This window comes from Struthio camelus, chromosome 3, assembly GCF_040807025.1.
Source record: "Struthio camelus isolate bStrCam1 chromosome 3, bStrCam1.hap1, whole genome shotgun sequence".
Taxonomy (NCBI): domain Eukaryota; kingdom Metazoa; phylum Chordata; class Aves; order Struthioniformes; family Struthionidae; genus Struthio; species Struthio camelus.
The window spans coordinates 91,628,762-91,641,162 of record NC_090944.1 but is presented as its reverse complement, the minus strand read 5'-3'; the positions used below and the strand labels follow the sequence as shown (position 1 = coordinate 91,641,162).

Below are 12,401 nucleotides of genomic sequence, written 5' to 3'. Positions count from 1 at the left end.
GTGTGGGTAACATAAGCAGAAGGGATTAGGGCACCCGTGTGTCTGCTGGGCGTCTGTGGACTGCTTCCAGAAGGTCTGCAAAAAACATGAGAAGAGCAGTAGGTATATGAAAATTTTTAGAAGTCCATGAAATGAAAAAGGTGAAAATTGCTGTTCGGGTCTGACCTCCTGTATAAAAGACCTTGCTATTTTCTCTCGAAAAAAGGATTCACAGCGATGAAGAATCTGCTGGAACCCCTGGGGAAGTAGTTTGACGGCTAATAACTCCTGGTGTTAAAAAGACTGGCTCTTATCTCATGATGGAGCTTTCTAGCTTCAGCTCTGACCACTGGATCTTGTTAACAGTTTGTTAGGGTGAAGCACCTTTTATTATCGGATTTCTGTCCTCGGCGTAGCTACCTGGCCTGCGGTCAGGTCCTACCTTAAATCTTTTCTTTACTAACCCCCAAGCCCCTCAGCGTTAAGCGTGCTGTCCGATCTTTGCGGCTTTTCTCTGAAGCCTTTAACGCTGCCGGAACTGGAAACGCGAAGAGCAGGACCGGGTGCGACGCTGCTGCCAGAAACAGCCTCTTCACTTTACATAGCCAAGGTCGCTTCAGCTGTTTTGGCCACAGAGCAGGGAAAGGAGGCTTGTGTTCAGCTGGCTGGGCACCCCGGTCCTCCAGGGCTTCCCAGGGTTGCTCATACCCCCAGTTGGGAAGCGCAGCCTATTTGCCTTCGCCCTCGAAGCATCGCCTCTCTTTCGGCTGCACCGCGATGCACGGTATTTGCTGGCTCCCCTTTTCAGAAGTACGCCTGCTCAACAGCACGTCTTCTTCATTATCCCCATGCCTCTTGCTTAGCCTATTGCCAAGTTACTGCTGGAAGGGAACAGATTTCCTCTTTGCCCCTGGTGAATTCTTCATGCAGATTTTTCAAAAAACATTTGGAACAAAAAGATATATTGAATCTATTTGCCGTTTCTACATTAAAGACATGTTTTAATAGACTAATACCATTGTTAAGGATTTGTTTGTATTAATAGACACACTACAAACTTTTTTTACTGCCGTCAACTCTATTGCCTTAGGTTTTTCCTTGTGTCCTGTCACTTCCCTAAGACATATTCTGTTTTTCCACCATGCTAATTTATATTCATTTCTGTCTCTTTTTTCCCTGTGTGTGTGTGTGCATGTGTGTGTGTGTGTGCGTGTGTGTGTGTGCATTCAGCTGCTTTTGCCTACTTTCAAGCTAGCCCGGTTTTTTTTACCGCTGTGACTTTTCCTCTTGGTCAGGCAGCTGTGTGGCTTTGGGGCATGTAATAAAATACTGTATAAAATTCCCCATTGCATTTCACATGTAAGAACAGGAGAACAGCTGGACGGCATGCAATCACAGGGCCACCTAGCCAGGCTCCAGCAGCGGCCAGCTTGCCTCGAGATCACAAACAACTGAGCAGCCCCTTCCCTGGCATACTCCGTGTATACCGCTCTGGACTTCCCCCAGCCTCTGTCTATTGGTCACTCAAAGGGGTCTGAGCCCGCGGCAGGGGCTTTGCACTGCACAGGGTACGGCGGGGCTTTCTGCCACCCCTTTCCCCAGCCACTTTTGGAAAACTTCTTGACTTTTAGCAGCCACACATCCCACACAACAAGAAACATCCGAGTTTGATTAGAGGATGGATAAAGGAGTATTTCACTTTGTTCTCTCTGTCTTTTCATTTGATGCCTCCTTATTGTTGTATATAGTCATTTCCATTCATTTTTTCCACATCATTTGCAGTTGTATTCTGTTACGTTCCCTCCTCAATCAATTCTTTTCCAAGCTGAAGAAATCTAGTATATTTAATCATTCCTTCAATGAAATGATTTTGACCGTATCTGTGATCACTCTTCTTATCCTTTTCCGAACCTTTCTATTTCTCTCATACCCTGTTGAGATTGCAGGGAAACAAAACTACACATACAATTATGAGGTTTTTCATTTTAAATTCTTTCTCCAGGATGATTTGGCTTTTAATGGCTTTCAGCTTCATAAAACGGGGCTTTTGAGCTGCCAAGTATTTATATATTACTAACTTGGACTTTAGCTCCTTTGAATATAACAGAGACATTCAAACCACAATCACCTGCACCTTAGCAACCGGTAACTTTCAGTTCTGTTCCCCATCCAGCCTAGCTGTCAAGCTGATGTCGACTTCGGAGTTCTGCGACGTTGGCTGAAACACATTCCATGTTGGGAAGTGTCAACTATCATTTTTGGAAATTCCAAGGAAATTTCGTGCCTACCTGTCAAAAGCAAAAGACAGAAAAGGTTCCGAGGGGAACTGCAAGAGTAACCAGAGATCTGACAAACTGGCTGCAGAGTAAAAGGCTTAAGAAGCTTAACGTTTCTAGTTTATTCAAGGGAAGATAAAAGGTGACTTGATCGTGACTTGCAAACACCATCATGAAAGAGATTTCTGATGGCAGATAGATCTTTAATCTAGTGGTGCAAAGGCGTAATAAGATCCTGTGGCTGAAAGCTGAAGCAGGACAGACTCAGATTAGAAATCAGACAAAAATATTAACAACAAGGGTAATTATCCAAACAGCTTACAGGGATATACTGATTCTCTAACACATAATGTTTTCAAACTGTAATTAGCCATCTTTTCAAAAGACGTGCTGTTGTTCAAGCAGAAACGATGGTCTCAATGCAGAAATTATCAGAAGAGAGTTTTCAGCCTGTATTATGCTAGAGGTCAAACTAGATGATCTTAATTAGCCCCTTGGCCTTTAGCTCTATGAATCTAGAAAAGTGGGGATAGTGGCACATATTTTACTGTCTTGAGTATCAAATGAGAAAAACTGGGAGAATCCTTCGCAGTGAACAATTGATTCTACAAATCTAGGCCAATTTTCTGCTCATAAAATATGTGGAAACAGACTATTAACCCCTCAAATCTATTTTTCAAATCTGATGGACAGATATCGTGCCCAGTATTCTACTTCTAATTTGTGAGCCGTGCTGCCTAATTGGCTAGATAACGGGTAATGTGCCAGCTCTCCTCTGCGACTGATGAGCACAAAGGCAATACAGAGAGGCGTATTTAAACATTTCAAATTCCGTTTAAGTGAACAGGTATATGAACTGGGTTTTGAAATCCGTGTTTTTTTAATCAAGCTCCACTATATAACGGCGACTGTGGAGCAGGCAGAAAAACAGTGTAAGTGCCACTAAAGCAGATTGATTTATTTTAAATGCTATGGTCTAATCAAGCCATAGTTACAACATTATTTTGCTCACCAGTCACCCAGGTGTCGGTCTGAGGATGCATTTGGATTTGAAAATGAACAAATTATCTAGCCATTTTCTTATGCAATGTGTTATCTTATGCAATGTGTCTCTTAGCAAGGCCCTCCCAGGGGTTAATGCTATCTAAACAGCAAATACTCATGATACTAGGTATTAAAAGAATGACTGCTCTTACTTAATGCAGGTCAATATGCATGGGAGGAAATATGGCATACTCAGAGACAAAACAAGGGCAGGGGCAACTCACATGCATTGTGATTAAATCTTGCAAAAACAAGACTGCTGTAGTAAGATAGCATAACTACAAAGGCTAACATTTGTTAAAGAAAAGTCTCGCTCACAGCAGCTCCTCTCCTGCTAATGAAACCCATTTCAATGATTCTCGGAGTGAGGGAGGAGATGCCTGGTGGTGTCAAGGCCCATCTGAAAGTGGTCCATGGCAAGAAGATGACGACTCCTCCGGGAGCCCTGGAGCCGGCAAGTCGTACCTGTCACTTGGCCACAAAGGGAGGACACTGTGAAGCAAAGCACATATTCATTAGAAACATATAACACACCGATCAAGGCTATTAATACCAAGCCCTGCCAACCTGCGCCTCATGCTTGTTACCCATGTACCTCGCCATGCAGCATAGGGCAGCTGCACGCACCTTCGTCCGCAGGATTTATCTCACTGCCCCTGAATCAAATCCCCAGCAGCGGCGCTGGGGCACCGTGTCCTGATGTTGCTCCGAGGGCCCTGGTAGCAAACACTTCAGTTCAGTGGGTGCTGCATGAACCGAAAAGATGGTCCCACTCCAAGGGCTTTCCATCCCTGGCACAGCCACCCCTAGCCAAGAGGTGCAACCGCGGTAAGTGCAGGCACAACCAAGACGTCCGCCTTGGCTGCTGTTAGCTGGGAAAGCGTGGCAGCCCAGGCTCCACTTGGCAGGGAGGTACCCGAGTCTAGGCAAGCACTGACAGCCCACGGTGAAGTCTGTGTTTTGGCAGCATCCGCTGCTGCAGCCCACTGCAGATTCCTGGAGGCTGACCTGCTGGAAAGTAGCTCTGCCGAGAAGGACCTGGAAGTCCTGGTGGACAACAAGTTGACCATGAGGCAGCACTGTGCCCTTGTGGCCAAGAAGGCCAATGGGATCCTGGGCTGCATTAGGAAGAAGTGTTGCCGGCAGGTCAAGGGAGGCGATCATCCCCCTCTACTCAGCCCTGGTGAGGCCTCACCTGGAGCACTGTGTCCAGTGCTGGGCTCCCCAGTACAAGGGAGACATGGAGCTCCTGGAGTGAGTCCAGCAAAGGGCTACAAAGATGATGAAGGGACTGCAGCATCTCTCCTATGAGAGAGCTGGAACTGTTCAGCCTGGAGAAGAGAAGACTGAGAGGTGATCTCATCAGTGTGTACAAGTATCTGAAGGGGGGGGTGTCACAGAATCACAGAATCACAGAATCGTTTAGGTTGGATGGGACCTCTGGAGATCATCTAGTCCAACCTCCCTGCTCAAGCAGGGCCCTCTAGAGCAGATTGCCCAGGATCACATCCAGACGGGTTTTGAATATCTCCAGCGAAGGAGACTCCACTACCTCTCTGGGCAACCTGTTCCAGTGCTCTGTCACCCTCCCAGTGAAGAAGTTTTTTCTCAGGTTCAGATGGAACTGCCTGTGGTTCAGTTTCTGCCCGTTGCCTCTTGTCCTGTTGCTGGGCACCACGGAGAAGAGGCTGCCCTCATCCTCTTGACACTCCCCCTTCAGATACTTGTACACGTTGATGAGATCCCCTCTCAGTCTTCTCTTCTCCAGGCTGAACAGGCCCAGCTCTTGCAGTCTTTCTTCAGAGGAGAGATGCTCGAGAGGTGTCGAGAGGATGGGGCCAGGCTCTCCTCCGTGGTGCCCAGCAACAGGACAAGAGGCAACGGGCACAGGCAGTTCTGCCTGAACATGAGGAAAATGTCCTCCTTCTTTCCAGTGAGGGTGACTGAGCACTGGAACAGGTTGCCCAGAGAGGTGGTAGAGTCTCCTTCGCTGGAGATATTCAAAAGGCCTCTGAACACAGTCCTGGGCAACGCGCTCCAGAGGACCCTGCTTGAGCAGGGGGGTTGGACTAGGTGACCTCCAGAGGTCCCTTCCAACCTCAACCATTCTGCGATTCTGGGAATGAAGGCAGCCCAGGTATTGCAGCACACACAGTAATGCTGTATTCCGGCTGCGGCATGGAGGTACCCCATGGAGGAGAGGAAAGGCAGCAGATGACTACAGAAGGGCAGCCGAGGGTGATTAAGAGCTGTTTGGCCTGCAGTGAGTTTGTGAAACGAGCCTAGTTGCTGTTGCGCAGAGGCATTGGCAAGTAGCAGGGCAGACTGTGACAGGGGGAGTGAGTATCTGTCTGTGTCAGGGCCACTTCATTTTTCACCTCTTAGATGTCTTTCCCATTACGTCTCCAGCCCGGCATGCAAATTACACTTGCTCCATGCCTCCAGTTCAATGCCAAATTGTAAGAAATGTATGGCTGCCCTACTTCCATTTGCATTCTGATGGGAGATGTGAACATCAGTTGCAAAACTGCTCGGTGCCGCTAGCGCATGGTGGGGGTTGTATCCACTGACACTCAGTGTAAATCTGATATTTTGGACCAGACTAATCTCTGCCATAAGCACCCTCAGCTTCAAGAGCTGTAAGAGCATCTGCGCTGATGGACACACGCTGTGGTGCGCAAGCAAGAAATAATGCAATAATTGCCTTTTTCCCACCCCATGAAAACATACTGCTCAGTTATCAAACCTTTGAGATAACAGAGAAATATCCACTGAGGGCAGTGCCCAGCTAAGATAGTCTAGTGTGCCTCATCCTGGTCTGCCTAGCTAATGGGCAGGCTCCCCGGGACCAGTGGCAGCCTGTGGGACAGGCCACACATCTAAGCTGCTTCTTGGTGTCCAGCAGACACAGACCTCGGTTGCCTGATGAAGGCCTCATCCTCAAATCTTCCCCAGCAAAGAGAGAGCTCACTGGCACACACGCGGCCTGTTTACAGCCCAAAGTGCTGCAGTGGTTGCAAGTGCCTGTGCTGTCTGGCCCTATGGCACTTTACTGTTATCAGAGAAGCCAGGACACAAAGAGCTGCCTCCGTGGTGCATTTTCAGCCGGCAAAGCTGCTGTGCCGTTTCTTTCTGCGGTTGGTGTTTGCATTAAGGAGAAGCTGGGTTAGCCTCAAATCTGGATGCCTAGCCACTAAAATACTGCTTCTTTGCTAAGAATAATGGTCTCGGTCTAAAGCACTCTTTAAAAACATCTGTTCTGCCTTTGTTGGTGGTGGAACGGTGCTGGATTTCTTAAAAAGCGTTCAAGACTACTCATGACCAGCACCAACATATGCAATTAGGTCTCTAAGAAAAGTCTTGCTCTTCCTCAGATCTGAGCTAATCTCACATGGATGCAGATATGGCAGGAATTTGTGTGGTGATGTAAATAGGACTGGGCATCTTCATCCAAAGAATTAGGCAGGGGTGGTTACAGTAGACAAAAACTTAAATTCATTACTCATCTAGGTCCATTACAATAACCCCTACCTACTCTCTCATTGCATCCACGAGATTAATGCAGGTTGTTTAATAGGCCAGTACTTTCCCAAGTGACTTTTACCACCTAATTCCAATCTCTCTAACACTAGAGTAACCCTGCTAGCTTGGTGGAGCTGCTCTTCGGTTTGGGTGGTGTAAGACCAGACCAGCCCTTCAAGTGCCAGGGGAAAAGATGTTGATGGAAACTAGCTGTTTATTTATTTGCCCTTTTCAGAAAAAACACTCCGGGAGAAGGCACTCTCTGCCTTCCCCCATGCTGACTCAGACCCTCAAAGCCACCACTGTGCTCTTTCCCACCGCAAGGCTGCAGAGAGCGGACGGTTTTAAAACTTGTGGAAGTTCGTTGCTTCATTTTAGGGAGTCTGGAGGCTTGTTTCTCTTCAGCAGCTTGACAGAGACGCTCAGGTCGTGCTTACGCGGGATCCACTTATCTACAAAAACAATCAAGCTGTTCTCACCGACTGCTACGCGAAGGCCCAGGAGCCTGGAGATGCGAATGCGAGACTGTTCTTTGATTAGTCTGGTTTGTACATCAAGGTTTTATTAGCTTTTACTGCCCTACTGCCTGCAATTGCTTCATACTAACCTATGCTGTAATAGCTCCTCTGAACTCCCTGCTTTCCTTCCCAGCGAGTTTATGTGAGCCTCTTTATTGTCAGCTCCAGCAAGATGATCAAATTTGGCATCTGTTGCTGGACATTTCAGGTTTATTGAATCTGTCAAAAAAATCTTTAACTCTGTAAGGCACACAGGGCTGTGTTAGCACAGGGAAACAGAGGAGGGGCAGCCTCAGGTTTCTGCGCACGCACAGTCCGTGCTGGTTTAATACCGAGAGCAGGGCCACAGCCCCAGTGGGTGAGCGTGTGTAGCAGGGGGAAGGTGATTTAAGAGCTAACTGCATGCACGCACGCATCCATGCATCCGCACATGTGTCCATACCATGGCCACAGATACACCCTCCAGATACGCATGCTCACCTCAGCGATTTATATACCTCATTTAATGCCCGTGCCTCCTTTCAAGTGTTGTTATTCCCTATACGACACGCTCCCATTATTTGTTGTCCCAAAGCCTTTCTAAAGTCCAAGATTAAGGTGAGAACTAGGCTCTCTCAGGTTTGTTCTTCTTCATTTTCTCTGATGACAGGGAGCTCTTGGTTCATGAGCTCTGGGGACTCCAAGAAGTTTCTTGTCTTCTGTTAGTCTCACATTGAGCTTTTTTGGGAGGACTGAGACTTTTGCCTTCTTTGGAGCCATTGAGAGTTCTCAGCTCTCCCCTAGAAGGGTCTGTCTCTCTATAGGAGAGCGAAGCGTGGAAAGTGCTTTACACAGTGGTCAGTGCTGGCAGTTAGTATAATACCCCTGGGAAATAAGCTGTTATGCTCCATGACAGCAGCAATAACTAAATGCCAGAGCTGGTCATTACAAGAGTTAACCACTGATTAATTAGTCTGTTTATATTTAAAAACAGGGTTGGCTTCACTAACTAATAAATTGCCTGTGTACAGCTGTTACCAAAAAGATCACTTGTTAGCTAATTGCTTAAGTCATTTTTAAATTGTTTTAATTAGGTTTCAGTAATTGGACTAACCCCAATTTATTTTCCATTTTATACGGAGCAGAGCAGACATAAGCAGACGCTATGTATGTGTGCGTAATATGAGGCAACAAAAGTATGCTTGGAAATCTATGGGAAAACAAATACCCACTGTGATCCTCTTTGTCCTCCCAAAGGTTTGTAGGAATCTAGGGACCATTAGGTATTAATCTTATTTTATTTACTTTGCCTAGCAGAGACTGGGCTCCCGCCTCACTCCACTTGCTGAATTCATAATAGGGGCAGAGATGCTCAAGTCAGTAAATCTTTGTGCGCTCATCCAATTTATTACGCGTGATATTAGCCAGCCAAGTAATGTGGGGGTGGGGGGACAATTGATGCCTTGACAATAGAGCCTCACTCTCAGCTTCATTGTGCCAGGTCTTCTCTGGAAAGTTGCAGTTTGCCTTTTTCTGCTTATTTTTCGAGCAGGGCCTTGCCCGCTGCCTGGTGGGCGAGAGGCAAAGGTGGCCCGGAGCTGACGGTGGCAGCAATGGGGCTGCCTTCCTGCAAGCAGCCTGCAGCGTATCAGATGCGACAAGTGCTGGCACGAGGGAGAAGAGTCTTGTTGTTCCTGGACATTCAATTATGGGGGGGGCCGCTGTTAAGGGCCTTTTAAAGTGTTGCTGTTTCCTGCTTTACCGGTCTGCTCTCAAAGAAAAGTCTTGGGTATCATCATGCAGGGCCTCCACATCGTCTCCCCTATCCGTAAGGTCACTTTGTTCATGACTTCATTGATCCATACCTTTGAGTGGTTCAATATGCTATTTTCTGCCATACTATTTTGATGATGTGGAGCTGGGGCTCTGGGACACAGTCACCCAGCCGTGACGCTCAGTTTTGCTGGAATGCAATTGTTTGACAGCTTACTGGCTAAGTTTCGGTATTTAATATATTTGCTTGTATCAAGCTTGGATCCTGAGGCTCCAAGGCCCAGAAAAGCAGTACAGTAGGGAGGCCAGAAAAGCAGAAAAGCAAGGAATAATCACATTCTGTTATTGCTTAAAGAACAACTACCTGCACCACACCTAAAATACAGGTGTCTATACACACTTCTTGCCCAGTACACAAACAAAACCACCCAATTCATAAATTCACATCAAAAGTTTCCTCCCATACAGGGCATTCAACTAATATTTATAAAGCAGCTGTGTGGTTCTGCAAATATTTGTTCTTAGGAGAGCCACTCTTCCTTCGTCTTAAGAAAATGTGATTGCTTTTTAATTGAAAACCAGTCTCATTGGAATGGAAAAAACAGAGTTATAACCACCGCAAATGTCCAGATATGAGATACAACCACCAGCAGTGTGAAAAGTGTAAATGTTGAGAAAGCTCCCCACTAATTCCTGCTTCTTTCAGCACCCTGGTGTACTCACACTCTCACTTCCCAGCTGAAGCACACTTGAGCAGAACAGCTATGAACACATCAGAAAAAAATATGATCAGGTTTGGAGGGGAGAAGCGAAAGGCTACTTCGCACTGTGATTAAGAGAGAGAGATGAAGTGGAGTTTCTGCACCGGGGCCGGGCACTCTCTCTTCTCCGAGGGGGAAATCCCCACTTACCCTTTACAGCTGCACACTGGAAATTACTGCAGAGTGACTCCTACTCTTTAGGTTCACCGCAGCAATTAGTCCCAGTGAGAAGCTCTCGGTTCTTGTGATCACAGGAGTAAGAGAAAGACTTTTTTTCTGTTGCACTCAGCCCTTGTCTGCCAGCTGTGGCTGCAGTTTTCAGTGAGGGAGAATAAAATGGGAGGGGGGGGGAATTTGATGGAATTTCTCATCAGTAATCTCGCTGTGGTTATTTGCACCTCAGGCGAGCTTAAACCTTCCTGTGGGGATTTCAGCACAAACTGCCCCATCAAACGGCTCCTCACATCTAGCATGCCCCATCTTAGTAGCGGTCTCACCACTGAGCCACTAGCTGTCAAAAGAAGAACAAGTTTTTGTAACATTTTCATCCGCATCCTACGAAGAGAATGGAAAATATATGATGGGGGAGGGGAGGGCTAACTGGTGCCTGCAAAAGTAATGATGCTATCAACAGGTCACTGGAAAAGTTGGGCTAAGGCTGCAGGTACGGCCAACTGCTCTTGCTATTCTGCCGAGAGCTTGGTCTCCCAGCGCAGTGAAGCTGCTGGTGCAGCCTGGCCAAGCTCCTCGCAGGACTCCTGCACTCTGTTCTCCTGTTCACCTACACACACTTTTGTCCTCCATCAGGCTCCCACCAGGGTTATCCTTTCTGTTCATAGCCCCATGACTTCTTTGTGTCTCATTTCTCCTTCTTTTCCTTGCAAAGGTTGAGTTTTAACAGCCCGATTTCCCAAGGCTTTTTCTGATGTCCCTGCCTCTGGCAGCCTTGTAGACACAAGACCTCACACAGAAGCTGTCTAGACAAATGCATGAAAACTTGGGAAGCACTTGGATGCTACAACAAAATGTTACACAGAAAAGTTAATCAGGAAATTGCTGTCCGTTTCCTCCATAGCGTGGTTTGAATCATGCATTGTAAATAAGGCATGAGACACGTTCTGAATAATGAGGAGACACGATGAAAAGTATGAAATAACTGATCGTGAGATCACAGTTTATTTTGGAGAGTGAATGTAGGAGAGGCTCCCAGGGAAAAATTCATATGCAAGTATGTAGGTTCAAAAGATGAAAGGGAAATGGGAATCAGATGAATATTACCCAGACAACCTTAAGTCTAACCACTCTTGTATTCCAAGAGCTTAATTTTGCCATTTTAAAATCCTCTTACATTCAAAGGATCAAGGTCCTATTTTGTTAATCACTAGGTATGGAAACGCTTCCAGTGTGGAAAAAGGATTCAGTGACCAATAAAACAGCATTTCATGTTTTTGCTATTTTACTGAAGTTTGACTAGTCTGTATATCGAAGTGTGGGGTTTCAGTCATTTCTTTACTTAACAGAAAAAGAGCTTTGCTGAGCAAGAAAGAAAAAAAAATCCCAGAAAAAACCCCAGCCAGTCACATAAAAACTGTTCTTTGATTTTGGTATATTCAGCACTTTTCCTGAGTAAAGTTCACAGAACACGCGCATGAATAAAGCATTTTTTGTTTAATTAGATTGAACCTGGAGAGAGAGGAAACCAAATAAATCTTTAAGTGGGGGCTGGGAGGAATGGGGAAAAATATTTCATGTGAAAGTGAGAAATAGGTAAGACTTTCACTGAGAAATTTCCTGAGGCAGAGTGTTCTTTAACGTAGGGTTATTTTCTTGGACTCAGAAATTTAAAGGCAGAAGGTGCCTGATCTCGTTTATAACACAGGTCGGAGGATTTCATCCTGTCAGTCCAGGTTCAAGGCCGTACCAGAGCACGGTGAACTGATCACAGACAAGCTCTGCTCCGGCTGTCCGGAACGATGGGTTGGGAAGGATCCCGGGCTGGTGGCAGGATTACTATGCGCTCCCACTGGGCATTTGAGTTTGGATTCATTTAATGGCACCACCAGAAGAGATTTTTGTTTGAGTCACTCCTCAGCAATGAATTTAGCCAAGCCAAATTCCTTTTTGCTTTTGGAGCCTTCTCGGAAGACTTGCAGTGCCCCATTAGCAGTAGCTGCTTATATCAGTGCCATGCAGGAAAAAACCTGCAGGGCACTGGGATGCAGCTGAACCAACTGGAATCCCTCAGTCTAGGCTTACCTGGAGGCCTCAAACTGGGATGGGGTGTCTGCATGCACCGCAGATGCACAGTTACCTTTTTCTAGCAAAGGATTAGGGACATCTTACCACCATGATTGCTGCTTTTGAAGCCACTCATCACTGTCTAGTCTTTCTTGCAGCTAGTGGCGTAGCTGGAGGCCCCATCCCAACAGAAGACAGGCTAACAGCATCTTTATGTGCACTCAGGATAGCTTTGATGCAGCTGGCTCAGGTATTGATCAGTAGTGAAACAGCAGTGGCCCAGGCCACAGTAAGTACTACAATTCCAGGCA

General features: G+C 46.5%; 1 long non-coding RNA gene across 1 annotated transcript in view; it reads right to left on the bottom strand.

Annotated features, from left to right (window-relative positions):
* Positions 1–1,157: 1,157 nt before the first annotated feature.
* LOC138066582 (uncharacterized) overlaps positions 1,158–12,401 on the bottom strand; it is a 35,584-nt gene continuing 24,340 nt past the window's right edge. The window contains exons 2-3 of the long non-coding RNA XR_011139893.1: positions 3,618–3,791; positions 1,158–2,267 (exon numbers count right to left, since the gene is read on the bottom strand). This is a non-coding gene — a long non-coding RNA (uncharacterized lncRNA). The remainder of the gene's footprint in view (positions 2,268–3,617; positions 3,792–12,401) is intronic.